General features: G+C 36.1%; 1 protein-coding gene across 1 annotated transcript in view; it reads left to right on the top strand.

The window, feature by feature from the left end:
- Positions 1 to 20,170, top strand: part of GPC5 (glypican 5) — a 769,104-nt gene that overhangs the window by 561,924 nt on the left and 187,010 nt on the right. The gene's annotated exons all lie outside the window — the stretch shown is intronic.

Raw genomic sequence — 20,170 nt, 5'->3', positions numbered from 1 at the left:
GTGCTCTAAGTCCTTCAGGATTCTCCACTTTTCACTTATGCAATTTCCTTTTTCTTATGATTTTGGTGACTTAAATTTGATACATGCTGTGTAACCTGGAAATCAGTGCTCATTTATTCATACCTCAAATATGTCCCAGTTCTCACCAAGGAATTGATGCTAGATGTGGAGACAAAGGCAGGAAAGTTAAGAGGAATAAATGTATAGAAATGAAAATTACCACTTCTAACACAGATATAAAACTAAAAAAGTGCAATGCACTAAAATTCAGTTTTCTCTAGAAAATTGAATTATATTTTACTGACTACTCTGAAACAACTGACATTTGAAACCAAAAGCAGTTTGAATACAATTATTTTAAAATCTGGAGTATTATCCTATGTCTGAAGAATAGCAAATGGTTAAGAAGTTGGGAAAAGCAATCCAGGCAATCTCACTCTCTAAGATTTAGATTACACTGGGAAGAAAAGAATAATCAAAGACCTAGAAAACAAAAATAAAATAAGATAAAACACTGCATTGGTTTACAAATATAATGCCAGAATAATCTAATATTTTTTCTTTTTTATATCAGCAGACTCTCCAGAACAAAAAATACAGCAAACTTTATCATCTGGACTTCAGCAACATATTTTATTGGTGCCACATGAGATTTCATATCTCAAGGTGGAAAAATGGGGATTAATTCAAGTATTATAAAATTGGCAAAGAGTTGAGAAAATGAGTGATAACAATTGGTCCATCAGGAGAAATATGGAGCTGGAAAGTTAGCAGTGGGGTTTCTTAGGATTACCCTTGGCACTAATCTTACTTAATATTTTCAGTTAGAATTTAAACACAAGACACAGGAAAACTCTGAAGAAATTCACTGTTGGCTAAGTTGGAAGCATCATTTATATATAAGACAATAGGAATATCACTGTCCTTGAAGACTGGAGCAGTGACAATGTCATGAAACCTAATGATGTTGAACACAGAACTAAGACATATTTACAAGGAAGATGTTCTGCTATAAATTGAGACTTTGTCAGCTGGAAATGAAAATAAACAAGACAAAGATTTGTTATGATGATTAATCTGAGATATATGACCAATGTGATGCATCTGATGAAAAGAAAAGTGCAAACTTAAAGTTATTAGATGAAGCGTTTTTATTAAAAATTCAATACTGTAGTACAAGGCATTGTACTCATAAGACATCATCTAGAGTCCTGTGTGTAATTATGGTCATTCACATTCAAAAAAGGTTAATTTAAGAAGGAACAGATGCAAAAATGTCTCTTAACACAATCAGGAGAATGAAGAGCATTTTATTTTATAAGAGGAGAGTAAAAGAATTTAATTTACTTAGCCTACCAAAATTAATGTTAGGAGAAGAGATATAGTTACATTACAAAGACATTGGGGGAGTAAACACTGGGGAGAGAGGAAGATGTTAAGCTAAAAGGTAGTGTTGAATGAGAACAAGCATTTGTCACTGGTCATGAATAAATTCAGTCTGGAGTTTTAGGAGATGGTTTGTTACTGATGTGTAAGCAAAATTCCAGTATATCCTTGCAATAAAAGCAGTAGCAACTGGAAAAATAACTCATTGTCATGTAAGGCCTGACAAATTTTTGATGGGGGTACCTGTAACATAAAGGGAAAGGATTCAGCAATCCATGAGATCCTTTAAAATCTTACGATCATGATAAGCATAAAGAAAAATTACCCCTTTCTATAACATTTCATATGATATTTCCTTGGAAGTGTAGCATAATAAATATTGATGTTAATAGTACCACAATGATTGCATCACAATTCAGATACTGGAAGATAAAAAATTTACTGAGTGTAATGTTGTGTTTTGAACCAAATAATAACCATTTTAATATTTTATAAATGTTTCTTTGATTTCTTATTCTAAGAAGACAGTAAACCTTAATATTTATTTTATAGTATTCCAGTATGTCTGCAGTCCTTGCCTCATCAGCATTTAAATTAACATGGATTATGCTAAAATGTTCTTAATACATAGTGTTTACAGGAATTAAACTTTTCAGAGTGAAGGGTTAATTTTTAAATAACTAAGATTATTGTCATGAGCCAGGTAGACTGATTTTCCTAGATAAACTGCCAAGGTTGTTCTTTGGAGGCTACTTCAAAAAACTGTATTGTTAGTAAACTGTGAATGAAAAATAATGACATGTATGCTATGTTGTGAAAAAATAACCTGGTACTCATTACTCTGTAGGCTGAGGAAAATGGGGACGATAAATGAATGTGTTAAGTAAGATATCACTTAGCAGAAAAAGATATATTCACCTATTTAAAGCAAATCTGTGCTAATATTAAACGCATTTAAAGTCAAATTATTCTGGAAAAAAATTGCTGTAACTAATTTTTTTCATTATGGAAACTAAACATTTCTAAGTGATTTTTGCTGCTTCTTTTCTTCCTTACTTAAAAGGATAGCTTTGTTTTGTATAAAAAAAAAGGGGGGGGAGGGTCGCTTATTTGCTTTTGTCAAAACAAAATTCCCTATTTCTGGTGATGAAGGGGTTACTTAAAAGCATACCAAGATCAGTAGATCCCTATTGCTTGACATTCATGAGAGCCAGTTCATCCTACCTAACTTTTGACACTTAAGTGACACTTACTTTAGGAGCTCAGTCTCCTTCTGTGCTATCCTTATTTGACAAAAGAGAATTAAACTTGCTTAAAGTTGAAATCACCTTACTCATTCTTTCCTTTGACAATTAAGTGACAAAAAAATGAATGGGAAAAACTGAGTCTTTAGGCGTTGATTCAGCAGAATGCTTAAGTACATCCCTAAACTCTTTACCAAATAAGGCCCAGATGCCTAAAGTTATTTAGCACCTTAAATGCCCTTGAAATCTCTGGCAATTGCACAGTCACCTTCTTTTATGGAGCTCTGCCTTATGACAGCTCTTGCAATGAGATAAAATACTTTAACAGAGGGCTGAAGTGCCTTAGTGTTACGTGGCTCCCGGATGTAACAGATCTATAAAGCTCCTTAACATAGATGGATTAAGAGAGCTAGTGAATGAACATCTTTTACATAAAAAATGAAGGCTGCAGGTACACCAGGGAAGATCCTGTGTATTGCTTGATAGTATTTTGACACCTGAGAAATACCAAATCTTTGAAGATGTAATCCTTAGAGCCGAAAGCACAGATTTTAAAACATTTTGATGCCCTGCTTTTGCAGTCAATTAAGCTTTTTTTCTTTTTTTTGTAGTCAATATGCTTTTGAGAATGCATCCTAATATACTTTTTAGAATATAATTTAAAATAAAAAGTACAAAGTTTGGTAAACCTACTCAGAAATCTTTTTCCAAGAGACTAGGAATCTGTTACCCAATCACAATTTAACGAACTCATTTTATAATTTACTTGTTAATGACACCCAGAAAGCATAACACAAGTAAGAATGCCATTTATAAAAACAGTTTAGAGGTGTGTGCTCATGGCACATATAGGAAAGGTGATAGCTGGAAGCAGCTGGCTTTTATCAGATGCAATATTATTTTTAATTACATCTGAGAAGCAGTTAGATTATTTACCATTTTTTAAGAACTGGTGAGTCATAGGAAAAAACCCAAAGTGGTAATTAAATAAGATACTAAAATAACCCAGCTTCCAAGTGTTGAAAACAGGCATAATCTTATATTAAATATATGGAAAGCCTGAAAATACAATTCAGACTTTCTATAAAACAACATCTTGAAAGCTGATCAAACAGTAAATGAAGTATATCTAAATACTGATGTAAGGTAATACTAGATGTGTTACTGATAGGGTATGTGGTACCCCAGCAGTGCCTTAGTAAAGAAAATATCCATCAACCAGCTACCCATTCAATATTTTGGTCAGGCTTTTGTCCCAAAATAAATGTTTCCTTTAGTAGCTGAAAGGCAGCATTATATTCACATGTAGTAGACTAAGAACAAATCAGTTTTACAGTACAAAGTGGCAAGGTGAAATACGTGCCACAGCTTCATATAAAGCCTTTGAACAGTGGACATATTTTTCATGGGAGCAATTATAGTCAGATTTGCCTTAAAGAGAGAAAACTATCCTCTTTATATTTTTCCCTCTTGTTCCTCCCACTGGAGTATTTCAGTATCTGCACAGGCCCAGAAAGAGGTAAAAAAGTGAGACTGACAACTGATGGATGCTTTCTGTTTACATTACTTAGTCTGGGGAGTTCGGTGTACTGACTGCTCTACACTACTGAAAATGTACTACTCAAGGGATTGTCACAGATATTTGGTTATTCCTGTGGCAATGCCCAGAAAAAGCCAGATGGGACTGAATTTCCAGTTTACATCCTAATGTACATGCTTCCCCAGCTTAGGCTGTGGTCAGAATACTGCCGACTGTTTTGTTAATATGATTTAATAACATCATCTGATTACTACTGTTCCTGAAAGCACAGTTACCAAATGTGGGTTTCTTACTGGTCTATTGCTTTGCAAATAAAATGCACTTATTTAAATTACCTGGGTAGTACTCTTATCATCCCTTAGACTTATTCTAATCTACAAATACAACACCAGTCCCATTGATAATATTCTAACAATCACTTTCTATCAAGAATTACTGACAGATTCATGGGGGATCCAGTCCAAATCTGAGGTATAAGCCATATCTCCTTGGATGACTTGCATCTCTGCATCTTGCATCTTAACACAGTGAAGTGTCCCCATGGTCTTAGCTGCTCACCATGGAAGGCATTTTTTCAATATTGCCTGCCAGATGGACCCAAGTCATAAAATACAAAGTGTTTCTTATTCTCGCAGAAAGATAATGAAATCTAGAAACATGGTCTTGCTCTGAAAGTGCATTCTTTAAGGAGTTTCTCTTTTTTATTTTTATTGAAATAGATGTGAACTATGAAGTTATCTACATTATATGATAGATGCAGTTTGGAGGACCATCTTTCTTAAAGCTATTTTGAGAAGCTGTATAATCTTTTGGACAGAATGAAAAGAATGTTAGTTCTCAATTTATAAACAGAAGAAATACTTAAAGCATTGTACATAATGTATAAAAAAGTTAAAATAGCTAAAAACTATCTTTACTTTTTTCTCTAAAATAAAGTGGTTTTGTGCTACCAAGCAGTACAGTTCAAAAACTGTATTTCTATTCAGTACCAAGATACATATTGCTCTGCAAAATAGCAGTGAAGTGGAAAAACATGAGGATGTTGCTGTCAGATCAGATATATCTATTTTTACAGATAGGGATAGAATTAATCTGTCCGAATTTAGGTATCCAAAAGTTAGATGTCAAAATCTGAGTCCTCAAAAATATCTTTATTTGCTCAGTAGAAAGATACAGCCATTTCCAGAATAAATTTCATCCCAGGCTGGGTCAGATGAACAATCTACTCCAGATTCTTCTCCATTGACTGTAAAAGGGGACATTATCAACTCTTTTAGACTTAAACATCTAATTACTAGATATCTAATAGCTGGCAAATTCCTAATAGACAAAAATGTAATTCTTCCATTAAAAACACATAAACTTTAAATATAGGAGAAAATAACAAAAGACTGTATTACAAATGTGATTTTTTACATTTATTTTCCTTAATAAAGACCTTGTCTTAACAGTCTGGCAACATAGATCCTTGGATCAAATGCAACCACAAGAAGATAGGTATGAAAGATTTTGAGAATTAAGAGCACTGGTGGCTATACCAAAGGGCCCATCTGTTAAAATGCTCTCTCCTCTTTCTATTAGAAGTCTCATTGTGCTACACACACTCCAGATAATCAGCTAAGTTGCATTAATGTCACATAGCAAGCAATGCTGAAAGTATTTTCACTTGGACTTAACCTCTAAGGAAATATGAAAACATCTGATATTGACTTCCTTTACACTAAAGAAAATGTTGTGCTATGTTTCAAGTTGTGGAAACTCTTGATGAGCTGTAAATAAGGTTACATAATTATCACTTCATATGTAGAGTGTTGCTTGAAATGGCAACTAAAAAGGGAGTCTGCAAGGAAGTTTGTAAGGATAGTCTTACCAGGAAGGCATTGGGCTGGGACCTAGAGTCTTTGGTTCAGTTCCAGGGTCTGATGTAGCCTTAACTGTGTGGTCTTTGGCCACATCTGTAGAAATGGAGATGATACTTTCGTGTCTCCATGGGATTTTGTAATAATAAATGGACTAATGTTTGTGAAACATAGAAATACTGCATAGATGGTGATCATGCAAAGTACTAAACAGAATGTCAGTTTGTTAGAAAATGATTCAGCTCTAATCAAAATAAATATCTACATGAAGCCCAAGAAGTAAAACATTCAAAATGTTTTGTGTATGGTCTATAGACAACATAGATGGAGTTAATTTGCTTTTATATTGTTATCACAGAGTCTATAGCTATTACAATCTTTTGTTATATCTACTACAGAGAAAAACAGCTGCCTTTGTTTTGTATAACAATGATGTTAACAATCAAGCTCCGTAAGTGAGCTAACTATTTTAGCGCAGGAATAGAAACCTGGTATTTCTTTAAAGAGGTAAAAACAAAGGATCCTGATGAGAATTAAAATGTTTCTTCACATTATACGTATGTTACCCATAAAACTTTGGGGCGATACTTGCTTAAGCTTATTGCTACAAAAGGCGGTGAACAGAGACAGTGTTAAGTACTGAACATTTGAGAGAGGTAAATATTTTATGCAAAAGTTGTAGCACTGAGCCACATTTTTAGCAAAGATATACTCCTAACATAACGATGCTTGCTACGCATTTCAAGTAAAGTTGTTCCTTTCCCGTGACAAGGGCCTGAACAGCACAGAGGGAAATTACCCCGTGTTTCTGTAAAAGCAAAAATATCAAAATTCTCACAAAGAAAATACTGGCAATTTTTCTTTTGCAATGAAGCCTATTTCCTACAATTCCGTGTCTTGTGGTAGATTGCAGTTGCTGACTGAAGTTTCCATTGTTGGCTGATGTATTTATAAGGTGTCTCTGGCTGTGTCTAGATGGCATCTGGTCCAGCAGGCAGGAGGGCTTCCAAGATTGCAGACCTGCGTTCCTCATCTGCCTTTATCAGGGCTATGTCCTTTCTTCACTCTGTTATCCACACAAATGAAATCTTGTTACGTACCCTAAAGAGCTTCCATCATGAATGACCAGGGAATCAGAATTCCAGGGGTATGTGCCAGGGTGCATCAAAGGTCAACTGAGATATATCCTGAAGTGTGAATTCGTGAATAAGGTATTTGTGCATGCCTCAGCTTCTCTATCAGACAGGGCAGCTTTAGGCTCCTCCTCCTCTCTCCATTTACTACTTTCACAAAACACGTAAACAAGATCTTTTTAAAAATTTTTCAACATTTCTTTGTTGAAGCTAGGATTGGATTAGAAGTTTTCTGGGGCAACACAATTAAAAGTATTGTACACACACGTACAACATAACTGCATGAAACTAGTTTCTATATGACACCAGTCTGCAAAGCTGGATGATGAATGAAAAAAAACAGAATACATATCACTGTGATCAAATACTGTCATGGTTTAACCCCAGCCGGTAACTAAGGCCCACACAGCCGCTCGCTCACTCCCCTCTGGTGGGATGGGGGAGAGAATCGGATGAGTAAAAGTGAGAAAACTTGTGGGTTGAGATAAAGACATTTTAATAAATAAAGCCAAAGCCGCACATGCAAGCAGAGCAAAACAAGGAATTCACTCACAACTTCCCATCAGCAGGCAGGTGTTCAGCCATCTCCAGGAAAGCAGGGTTCCATCACACCTAACGGTTACTGGGGAAGACAAATGCCAACACTCCAAATATCCCCCCCTTCCTTCTTCTCCCCCCCCCAGCTTTATATGCTGAACATGACGTCATATGGTATGGAATACCCCATTGGCCAGTTGGGTTAGCTGTCCTGGCTATGCTCCCTCCCAGCTTCTTGTGCATCCTGGCAGAGCATGGGAAGCTGAAAAGTCCTTCACTATGTAAACACTAAGCAACAACTAAAACATCAGTGTGTTATCAACATTATTCTCATACTATATCCAAAACACAGCACTATACCAGCTACTAGGAAGAAAATAAACTCTATCCCAGCCAAAACCAGGACATAACTCCAACCAGAAAACTGGTCATATAACTGAGCAATACAAAGAAATAGAGTTCAATGGAACATGCAAATTGAAGTACCTTACTGTATGAGAAAAGTATGGGTATATAGTTATCTGTGGCAGAGAAAGTTCCTGCAGGAAGTGTTGAATCTAGAGACAGATTTTAATTACACTTATTTAAAAAAATAAACTCAAAATTTCATCATCTGTGAAATGATTCAGATGAAATCCTTCCTATTGATGGATAAAATTGATTTTAGGCTTTGTAAAACAAAGACTGCAAAAAACCCACTTGATTATGTTTAAATTACAGATGCTTATGATATTGACGTAGTGGTGGAGTGCATATTGTGGGTATTTACTCGATTTCACCATTTATTACTTAGATGCAGATCTTTCTATTTAAAAGGACAGCTGTGATTTCTAAATCAAATACTCAGATAAACAGGAGTGAATGCTTCTGGGAAAGACAAGTGCTAGAGTAATGCAATTCCATGCAAGATGGACAGAGTGTTTACAAGCAGAGGTTGACGTTGTTGAAACTATAGCAGTCTTGTATGTTTGCCATGGAGGCCTACCAATGAGACAAGAATTTCCTGCTGGTTCATAATTTCCTAGAAGGAGTATTCCTTCTGCCAATACAGGACTTTTATTTATTTATTTATTTGACAAGAATTCTCAAGAAGATAGACAAACTAAATGATATCAAATAAAATATGAGCCTTCCTCTCTGTAGTACTCCAATTCTACAAATTATTAATGATAAAATCTTGTGAATGCTTGTGGGCAAAAGGAGATTAGGAGTAAGCTCTCTGAGAAGGTGCACATCTGGAGTTCCACATACGAATTGTGCTGGTTTGGCTCTAGTCCTGATATTTAACTCTCTCTGGTAAATGAATTTAGATTTTATTACTATCAAAGGGAGACTTTGACAGGAGTATTTGAGCCTACAACCAGGATTTGGTCCATATAATTTAAAGCAGAATATAAAGTGGAAGAATAACATAAGAGTTCAAAAGTGAGATGTGAAAAGTGTTCTTCATTCTCCTAATCTAATAAACATTGCCAAATTCTAATTAATTTTAGTGGAAAGCGAGGTAGTGAAATGCCTAACACATTACATTAAACATTGTGCTAAAGTGGTTTAACACTGATTTCAATGTTAATGTTGCTCTTTCTGCTTAGAGGAACAAGAGTTAAAGTCTATGGCAGGAAAGCTATTTTATTTCTCCTCAGAAGACCATTAAAGTCCTTTCCCCACAAATGAAGAAAGTGAAAATGGAAAAAAAAAAAGTTGTCAATTCCCTTGAAAATAAGGAAGATATTTCTTTATCTGGACTGGGCAATACATTGTAACAGCCCAGTTCTCACCACATTTTTGTGGAGTTAAGCCTGAGAAAAAGACAGGAAATATGTTTGTATAGGTCATGATGGATTCATTTCTCTCAAAGGGCAGTACAAAAGCTGAGTTAGGGAAAGCGTAGTAAGTTGAAATTTTGATAGAAAGCCTCTAGATAATACTGTTTGTTGCCAAGAGTAGGAAGAATGTGCCAAGGCCATATTTTAGAGGAAGTTTCTCCACGTAGAATTATAATCTGTGACTATCCAGCTTCTTTTGTATTGTTTTCTTAATGAATTCATACAACCTGTGTGGTATACTAAGACCAAGTATAGTTAAGCCTCAATAAATTCCAATGCAGTTCATGGTATATGATTTTTTTGGCCTTGTTAATGGCTCCCCCAACAAAAGCTATAAATGTTTCTAGCTTTTTTAACAGTTCTGTCAGTGATACTCATGTCTGCAAATGAATTCCTCTTACCCTTTCTATAATACTCCCCTCAATATTTTTGTTTAGACTCACCTATTGATAGTGAGTGGAAACTATATGGAAGCTTTTTTAAAGACTGATCTTAGAAAGAGATGATATTTTGAATCAAATCTCCAATCACAAATGTGTACATTGAAGTTCTATATGTACCCCACCATAAACACTGCCACACTGCATCACCTTTGCAAGCAAATCAAATATTATCACCACCTAGAAATCCATAGTTCTTATTAGAAAAAACCATAAGCTGTACCTCAATACAGAATCTGAACCATACATAAAGTTTTCATTTAGGTTACAAGAATCTAGAATTAGACTCAGTGCAGGTCTGTACAGATGTTATCTAAATTAGAAAACAAACTCATTACTTCTTTGCTTTGCTTCAGAATCTAGGGAGAGATCAACCTGTCAGATTATGATGTTCAGATTTAGGTGTCTACATGTAAACCAGGTGCCTAAATCAATGGAGGTCTACAGTTTGATGCAGTAGCCTCAGTTTAGGCATCTAGTTCCATTTGAGATATCTTAAGGTAATCCCTTAGACCTTAGGTTGATCTAAGGTAACCTCCAGTCCTCAACTCAGAAAGGCTCAGATTCCCCCACAGGTCCTCGTCAAACCTGGAAGTCTTATGTGGATGTCTTGAAAATCCACAGACATCTCAGGTATCACTATATTTAGGCAACAGCCATTTACATAGAACAGGAATATGACATCTGGGCAACCTGTCGACAACTAAGTTTAGGGTCTGAATCAGCAGTTTTTCCACTCAAATGCCTTGCATGTTGCATATGCTGAGAATGCCTAATGAAGATTGGCAGGATCAGGTTCAACAAAAAGTTGCAGTTCCTGCTTTTTTTCCCTAAAGGTGGCCAGGTGATGTGATGTTGCTCCTCTTTTATATAGTGCCCTACTGGTCAGAGTAATAGGAAAGAGAAAAGGAGAGCTTCCTGCTTCAGCACTGTCTTCAGCATGTAGAAACTTGTGTCTCCTACTTCCTACCAGTATGCCCTGACCTCCAATTGATCCATCCTCTTTAAGATATAACACAGAACAAAGCATTGACTTGGCCAAAGAGGTTCAATATTGCAGTTAGGGAGCTCATCTGGGCACCTATTCCAGATATAGCAATTTATATTCCTAATAATGAATGGGTAAAACACCCTTTCTACCTTTCCTTTTGAAAGAAAATGCCCACAGCTGCAGGAAACTGTGTGTTACTGATGCATATTAAGTATTCTTAAGAGAGAGATGCAGAATAACATGTGATATTCATTGACCCAATTTACAATGTAGGTATCAACATCCAAGTCAGCTACCTGAAGTTTTCTTTGCACTCAATAGGAAGAAATAGGTTGTCTAAGGCATAATTCATCTCCTAATAAAATAGATATTTATAAATAGATGATGATAGATAAGTCATCCCCACAATGAGATCCAGTCCACGTAATTTTAGAAATCTAAGTTAGTGTCATGGTTTAACCTGGCAGGCAGCCAAACACCACACAGCCGCTTGCTCACTCCCACTCCCCCCCAGTGGGATGGGGAGAGAATCGGAAGGGTAAGAGTGAGAAAACTCGTGGGTTGAGATAAAGACAGTTTAATAGAACAGAAAAGGAAGGGAAAATACTACTACTACTACTACTACTACTACTACTACTACTACTACTACTGATAGAATATACAAAATGAGTGATGTACAATGCAATTGCTCACCACCCGTGCTGACTGATAACCAAGTAACGATCGCTACTTCCGGGAACACCTACCATTCATATACTGAGCATGACGTCACATGGTATGGAATACCCCCTTGGCCAGCTGTCCCGGCTATGCTGCCTCACAGCCTCTTCCAGAGCATGGAAGCTGAATGTCCTTGACTGGCCCTGCTAGCCCAGGTACTTAGCAACAACTGAAAATGTCAGTGTGTTATCAATATTCTTCTCATATTAAATCCAAAACACAGCACTAGGAAGAAATTTAACTCTATCCCAGCTGAAACCAGGACACTTATAGTTAGGAAAATAGAACCTCCCTCTGGAAGCTATTAAGCTGTTTGTGCAAGGAATGTGAAAACTTGCTGTAATAATTGTCTTCATTAGGTCCCTAAAATCAAGGCACAAGTTAGGCAGTATCCTACTCTCCATTGCTGCATCTTAATGGAACCCATTTATCTGTCAAATAAATATTGAAACTTTTAAATTGGGACAGCTCAAGGCATGTTCAGAAGCATAACTCCAAGTTTATTAGGAAATTCAGTGAAATAGGAAGGTATTTAATAAATAGGTTTTCATGGAGAAATATTTTGGATACAGTTTTGGACTGTATTTTTGGGCTTTTATTAGCTACCACCTTACTCTCCATATGTTACAGAGGGAGTTTACTGTCTAATGCAGGACTCTAGATTCTATCCCAGTGGCTCACTGCCTAAAATATGAGATGTTGATTTTAGGTACTGATGTCCTTGACTGGCTGTATTTCCAATGTCAAGAGACTGATATGAAAAGTCTCAGCCAGTGAGGAAAAAAGTAGAGACAATTACATACAAATAAAAACAGGAGGCTTGTATAAAGTATAGCTTTAACTATAATTTGTATTGTCACACTGCATAGGGTTTTTTGTCCTCTGAAAATATGAATGAGGGTGTCAGTTTCTTCGCCTGGAAGCCACTCGTGGGTTTGATGATAGAACAGTGACCATTTACATTTAAGGTCCTTTTAGATGGTTTCTTGAAAGGCTCAGTTTCTTGTAAGGGTACCAGGACTTGCAACAAATTAGTTACCATGCCAGTCTGTTTCTGTGATATGTGATATGTGCCTTATATGTATACACTTGTACAATAAGCTGAACCCTACATCATTTCTCTGCCTATTGTATTTTAATAATCATTATGAACTGGAGCTACAGTGTAGATTTTGCCACTTCCCACCCACTTGTAAAACAAGTCTTGACTTGCATAATTTTATTCTGCAAATAGTGCGTCTTGTTTTCCAAGATGCCCAGCACAGTCTTACAAAAGTGAGGAAAAAATCCATTTTCCAAACTCACAAGTGTATTAAAATAATAGATGGGACTCATTGTGGTTTTGGATCATGTTTGCAATTTTTTTTCTCCAAGTAATTTTGCAGTGAGGAGTCTCTTTGTAGTAGCTAATCTCTTCTGTAAGGGGTTCTAGACATTAGAACTGCCCATTTTTCTCTTAATTCTTAGTATAGAGCGCTGACCTGATAAATTAATTTTGCCTCGCTGTTGGCTGGTAATTCCTTGTGTACCCTTGAGGATATATCCTTTGTGGTGGCAAGAATGAAAATTGCAAGCTTCCAGAACAGACAGACCTAAACATCTGTCCAAGTAACACAGGAAATTATCCATCTCCTCTTGTTTCTAGTAGTTCTGGGTAAATTCCTGAGATGAATTTTCCCTCTAACACCTGGAGTACATTTGTAACATTAGATATGGCTCTGTTCCAACACTACAACTACATCATCTTAGAGAAGTTCATGCAGCTAAATGTAACTGCTTCTGATGATAAAAAATGCCTCCATATTTTTATTGGAACCATTTGTGTATACAACATTTAATTCTGTTGATGTTCAGATTAACTAGATCATTATTTAGAGCCTTGGCAATGTTTCCTTTCACACTGTGTAATAACCTTTTGGTTGATTTGGCCCCAATGGAAGATTTAGCCCAAAGTGTATACTTGGAAAAGATAACATCTGTGCCTGTAAAAACTTTGCAGAATAACTTTGAGAAAAAGGCAATTAAATAATGTAGAACATTTGTGACTATGTAAGCTCCGTGAGGGATTCCTGATAGAATCAGTACCTTTGTGACATAACATTAATGGCAATATATAGTCTGTAACCAGCAATTTCACAAAACACTCAGAGTATGAGTCTCAATAAAGAGGCAACGGTTCAAAGGAGCATTCATCCAAACAATTAGAATGCTAAAGGACTGTTTAGTTAGAGAAATAAGGAATAATTTAAATATCATAGTAGGAAGACAGATTATTATTCATCTTCACAAAAATGACGGCTTACAAAGAACATAGATCCTCCTGACAAACGAACTCATGAGTGGGTGTCTAACTTATTAAGAAACTGATTCATGCCTTTTAAAATATGGAGAAAATTTGAAAATATATTAGCTTTTAAGCTTACTTCACATAATTACAGAACTTATGAAATTAAAATTAATATTAAGAAATGGAATAGGTAGCTGGTTTTGTCTCATGTGGAATTTACACTGGTACTTGATGCTAAAAGGAGTTGAATTTTAGTATATCACAAAGAACTTTGACCCCATCATTTAAGATTACATTTATATAAAATGTGGCTCTTTAGAGCTATAGTTCAATCTAGTAGTTCTCTTATCCTAATTTAGATTTGAACAGAACAGATTCCAAGATGGTAGTGTCTATTACCAAAGATTTTAGTCTTGCAACATTTTACACACATGATTATCTTCAAGTAACACTACTCATGTTGCATATAAATACATATATGTGTGTATGTAGGATCAAGACCTGGATCAGTACAGTGGGCCAGATTCTGAGTTATGATTTGGCACACAGTATATTTGCATATAATATTCTTCTATAATATACTTATATATTTTAGGTATATTTATGCTCATAAATGCATGTCCCTAGCTAGAATTTTCCCAGCTAGTTGAAAAAAAACATATTCTAGATACAGGTCTATCTGGCATCTCTTTCCCCCCCTTTGCTGTTTGATTCGGTCCTTTTTATAAGGAATTGAGGACTTAGACGAGCCTATAAAATAAGAATTTCTAAAATGAGGATCCAGGATTAGATTTATACTCTTCAAGAAAGTGTTCAAATCAGAGTGTAGCAGATGAGATTCAGCTGTTAAGTCTCTAGTACCATTTTTAGTGCCTTAGCATATGGGCACGACCTCTGAAGGTCCTATGTCATGTGTGCTGCCTGTGAATATCCCAGACACTCTGTATCATCTTAAACTGTACTAGATACTTATGATTAGCCAGCTGAACTAAGCTTACTATTACAGGTAGGCACCTACACTGTGGGCATGCAAATTAAGACAAGGCAAATCCCACCCATAGTTATAGCAAATTTAGAAGAAAGACAATGAGGAATAATCACCTCTAACTGGTTGTGGGTGATCTGAAGCAAGACCCACCCATGTTACATATGTTTATCCTACTTAGACTTTTATACAACGTATATTGCTAATGTCCAGATGATACAGAAAGTAAGATTCAGTGCAAGAGCCACTTACCCCTGAAACAAAATAAAGCTGTGCTTCCAGGGGTCAATCTAATGTCTTGCTACTGCTGACAGCAGAGGTTCTTCTTCCTCCTCCCTTTCCTTGTTCCTCTGTCCTTCCACTTCTGGCTGTGCAGTTTCACCTCTTCCTCCATGCCAACTACGTCCAGACATTGGCAGGATTTGATCAAAGTTGCTAATTCAGCTGAAAAAAATCCAGTTTTGACTTTACAATTTGGTTTTCCACTGATGTAGTGTGCTGAACAAATTCACAGAGGACTCAAAGAGAGTCAGATGTAGCAGCTGAAGTGGAGAAGAAAAGGGAAGGGAAAGGAAGGGAAGGGAAGGGAAGGGAAGGGAAGGGAAGGCAAGGCAAGGCAAGGCACGGCAAGGCAAAGCAAGGAAAGGAAAGGAAACCTGATTTTCCCGATTCTTAGCAAGGATACCTGGTTTACTGGAACCAAAAAGAAGAAGTTTTGCTCTTCCCTTCCACTCTCCTCATTTTCACTTTCTCATTTGACCACATTATGACCTGATCTAGTTTTCTAAAACTATTCCAGAAGTTTCCTACAATTTTAGTGAGTTAAATCAGGTCAGTGAAGGATCTGTCAAGAGCCTATGAAAGATAAAAGAAGGAAAAATAATGCTTCACAGGAAGCAAGTGGGAGAGAGCAGAATGGGAGAGAGAAGGATGGGGACCAGAGAAAAGGAAGGAGCTGGGTTCAAGGAGGAGGAACAGGGCTTCCTCTTTTGGCATTGATAATCAGCATGACTGGATCAAATGCACATGAAATCATAGCCTTCACTGTCTCGCTCTATTTTGTGGAACTTAGTCTTCAATGGCAAAGAAGAGAGCAATGAGATTTTTTACAACTCATTGAGGAAACAGTAATTAGTCACTACATTACAGGAGATATTATCTAACCTAACAAAGAGATATTCCTAAGATAGTGAAATAATGCTTACTTCAATTAAGAAGAATAAGTTACCTGTCTCCTGGATAGAGAAAATAAAAGGGAAGAAAGATCAAATTTTTCTGGACCCTTGGAGGATTTTAAAAGGGAGATTGTTTACTACAATTCAGCAAGAAAATCTAATCTTGAGTTAATGCAAAGTGTGCAGAAAGAGGGAATACCTCAAAGCCATGCAAACTGGCAAAAAATCAAATAGATAAGGGGGAGGCAAAGTGTACACAGGTCAATTTTATTGCTCTTCCATTTTTTTATTTATGCCTTCCATATATATTTGTAACACTCTGATGTATTTTAGATGTTATGGATAATTACTTTCATTTACATTTGATATTAATTTAGTTTGAACTTGGAATAATTTTACTGTAATTACATAGCAGCATTTCTAATGCAAGAATCTGACAAAATTATAAATGGTGCTTCTTGGACATTTTAACAAGTAAATGAAGTATAAGTTACTTAAACAAGTAGCTTTAACATGAAACAAGCAACTCTATCTAGTAGAGTTTCCATAGAACTCAAAGAGTTCTCGAAGAGTATTCCCCTATTTCCCTTGCATTGGCCAGTTGGATAGCTGCCATTATACAAATCTGGAGAGTCAAAAGACCAGCAATAACTAAGAAAACAGAGTGGTGTGTAGGGAGATGTTGTGCTGCACATTAGAAACCAAAGGGCCCTCTAGCAGTTTGCTACAGACTCATTTTTCTTTCTCAAATTTAGAGGAGAAATGGAACGTAGAATATGGAAATACTAAGATGAAGATTAATATGCGGGAATAGATTGTCATTCAGTTTAGTGCTCAATATTTATCATACCACAGCTTAGGTGCTGTCTTGTCCTCTGAAGAGAGGTCTTCCAATTCTCAGGCATCTGACATCCTGATTTTGCTATGAAAGCCTATAAATTGTACCAAATTCCCAAGAACAGCACTCCACCCATTGTGAGAGAAGCCAACAACCTTAAGATCATTATTCTTTTTCATTAACTGCAGCAAGATATATCTGCACAGAACTTGATTACATGGATACATGTACCATACGTGGATTACAGGATATCTAACACGTCTTTTACTTCCCGAAACCATTTTCTGTTACAAATATTGAATGATGTTCAAGATTTCTTCAATGGACCAGGCCAATGATATCTAAGAGTTCCAGGCTGAAAACCAGTGCTGATATTTCCACAATCCTGGCACTCAGAAACCTTTCAAAAAGTGAAACAATTTCTGCTGTGTATAAAATTTCCAGACATTCTGGAATTAACACCTAGTGGAGCTAGGAGTCGTCACAAACCCTGCCACCCCTCCTGAAAATGAAAGGCACTTGCCTTCCACCATGACTTCTCCAGTGTAGAAGTGTGTTTGTCTGCTGATTTTATAGAAAACAAAACTAGAAACATTCAAAACGAAGCAGCATGTGTGTTCTCCTTAAAGGGAGGATAAGACAACACATCTGTGAACAACACATTTGTGACAGATGTTAGTACTGTTGCTTAGAATACTATTGGACACACCCTGATACAATGAAAAATAATATAAAATAGGAATTTCTACAGTATAGAAAAAATGCTGTTATTATTACTACTCAATAAATATTTTTTTACAATCAGTGGCCACATGTTTAAAACTTAAAGTAATGCTGGTTAATGGACTTACACAAAAATTAGTTTACTATTCACAAAATTTCCTTCAAGCTCTAAACGGAGCCTAAATAAAAACTTGCAATACCTTCTGACAATAACGTATCTATCAGTTGCTTGTAAAATCTATTTTACACATGTAAAGAAATGAACAATACTTGCAGGGTTTTTTTTAGAAGAAAGTAACATCTGTGGTTAGGATTATAATTTGATCTCACACGGGGAAATCGGTTAAAACTGAAAACTTTTCCACCTGTTAGGGCAGTAATGGTATGTTTATTTTTATTCCTTTTTATTCTTTAATTTTTTTATTTTATTCATTTCCTGATGAAATTCTTTACCAATTATAATTTCTACACTGCACTAAGAGCCAATGCTTTTGCAAGTTATAGGTGAGCCCGATATATTAAAAAGACATTTAAGTTGTTCAGTTAATCATAGAACAAATTACTTATCTCCTGGTCAAACCTTGTATCAGTGGATACCTGAATTCTCCAGAATGTTATTCAGAAGCTGAAAAGATGAACTCATCGTCTTTTGTAATTTCACAATCCACCTAATTTTTTAAAATAATTTTATAATATATTATAATTTGTTGGGTTGTGGGTTTGGTTTTTTTTTTCCACATTGTGGCTCACTTCAGATAAATTTCTTAAATATTTTAACTTTTATTTTGATCCAAAAATGTTACATAACATTTTTAGATCAAAATTAAAGCCTATACTGCTTTTTAAAGTGGCTGAAATTAAAAAGCAAGAACCACTCTCTGTTCCTGGCTTAATCCTTGCACTGTTTACTCTTTTTATTCTAAACAGTCACTTGATAAAAAGTAGAAATAACTGAAAGCACAAGGAATTTAATACAGTGCTGCATTTTTCTAGATGAGTTGTTCAAATATTACATTACTAAGCCTGTGTGTGATTCCACAGCAGCCTAAACTGATGTAAATAAAAGCCTAAACTGGCTGCTGCAGTCCCATCCTCTGCTGCATCTCTCATTCACATCTTCCACCTCCTTTCTTGAGGTGGCTTTGGGGTTTGCTGGGCCCCTCAATCACCTGTTCTGTGTTCAACGCCATAAAAATCACTATTTGACTCTCAGGAGGAACCAACAATAACTGAATTGAGTACCAAGAAAGATGCATCAACCCACAGTTGAGATTTGGCTTAGTGCAAAATTACAACAGCTGGCAGCTATGGACCCATAGCCTGCATCAGGCTCTTACTTCCTGATTTTTCTTCTCTCCCCTTGAAATATTTGACTTTATAGGGATCTAAATTCAGCTAAAAAGGGCAATCTTCTATGTGATTAGAGAGAATTACCTGAACCTCCCCAAACCAAGGTAAGAATTTAGCCTAGGTTTTCCTCTTGCCAGTGACCTCTTTTAGTCTATTTTATCATCTAAAAGACTGATGATTTCTCTTCTTTCCCCACCAAGATTTTAAATGAGAAGGGCTGTGCCTTGTGCTGAACTCTGTGCTGTCAGATTTGCTAAACCTGTTCAGAGCATGCTAAGTGGATTACGTCCCTTCAGAGACTTAGATCTCTACCCATACTTTGAGCCTGAACATCATTGCAGCCCATATGAGAGCACTTCTCTTCTCAGACATTACGGAGTTTATTTATTTAAATGCTGATGCTCAGTTTTGCTGCCAAATGAAATTGGCACCAGTTGGACATAATCTCCTCTAGGACTATGTGAAACCAGACAGTAAATTTCCTGAATATCTCTCTGACTTAGGTACCTAATTCAGCCTAAGTATCTGAATCTTCCCTGTGTTTTCTCAAAGCAAACAAACAATAGTCCTGGATTTGGGACGGGCTGCAGCTGCTGCTCAAGAGACCCTTTGGAGTGAGAGCCATCAGCTGCATGGATGTTTTGCACAGTGCTGCTCTGCACTCTGTCTGGAAGCATCGGTCTAAAACAGTTGATCCTTTACTTTCATGGGTCATCCAGGCACAGTTTGGGGGGGAAACTGTAGCAGAGATTATACCAAATTACTTTATTAAAAGCTTTATTAAAGGCTTAAAGTGAACACAGTGGAATTACTGAACACACAAATCTTTGAATGACCAATAGTTTCCTGTTCCATTGGTGTAGATACAGAAAAATTGTATAGGACACCAGTATTAGATGACACTTTCCTAGCATAATGTTGACATTTTTGTACAGTTTGTTTTCAATTGCCTCTCTAATATATCTTTCTGTACTTTTTACAGTTTGGCCACAAGTTTGTTTTGATTTGGTTTTCATTTGGTTTCGGTTTTGGTTTTAACCTACCATTCATATAAATAAAAGAAAAAGAAAGCTGTTTGAGACAATTTCATTGAATTATCCCAATAATTGTATTTAGTGATTTAAGGAAATTAAATG

The sequence above is a fragment of the Calonectris borealis genome, chromosome 1 (genome assembly GCF_964195595.1).
Source record: "Calonectris borealis chromosome 1, bCalBor7.hap1.2, whole genome shotgun sequence".
NCBI lineage: Eukaryota > Metazoa > Chordata > Aves > Procellariiformes > Procellariidae > Calonectris > Calonectris borealis.
The sequence above is the reverse complement of the archived record's forward strand: the minus strand, read 5'-3'. Positions and strand labels throughout refer to the sequence as shown.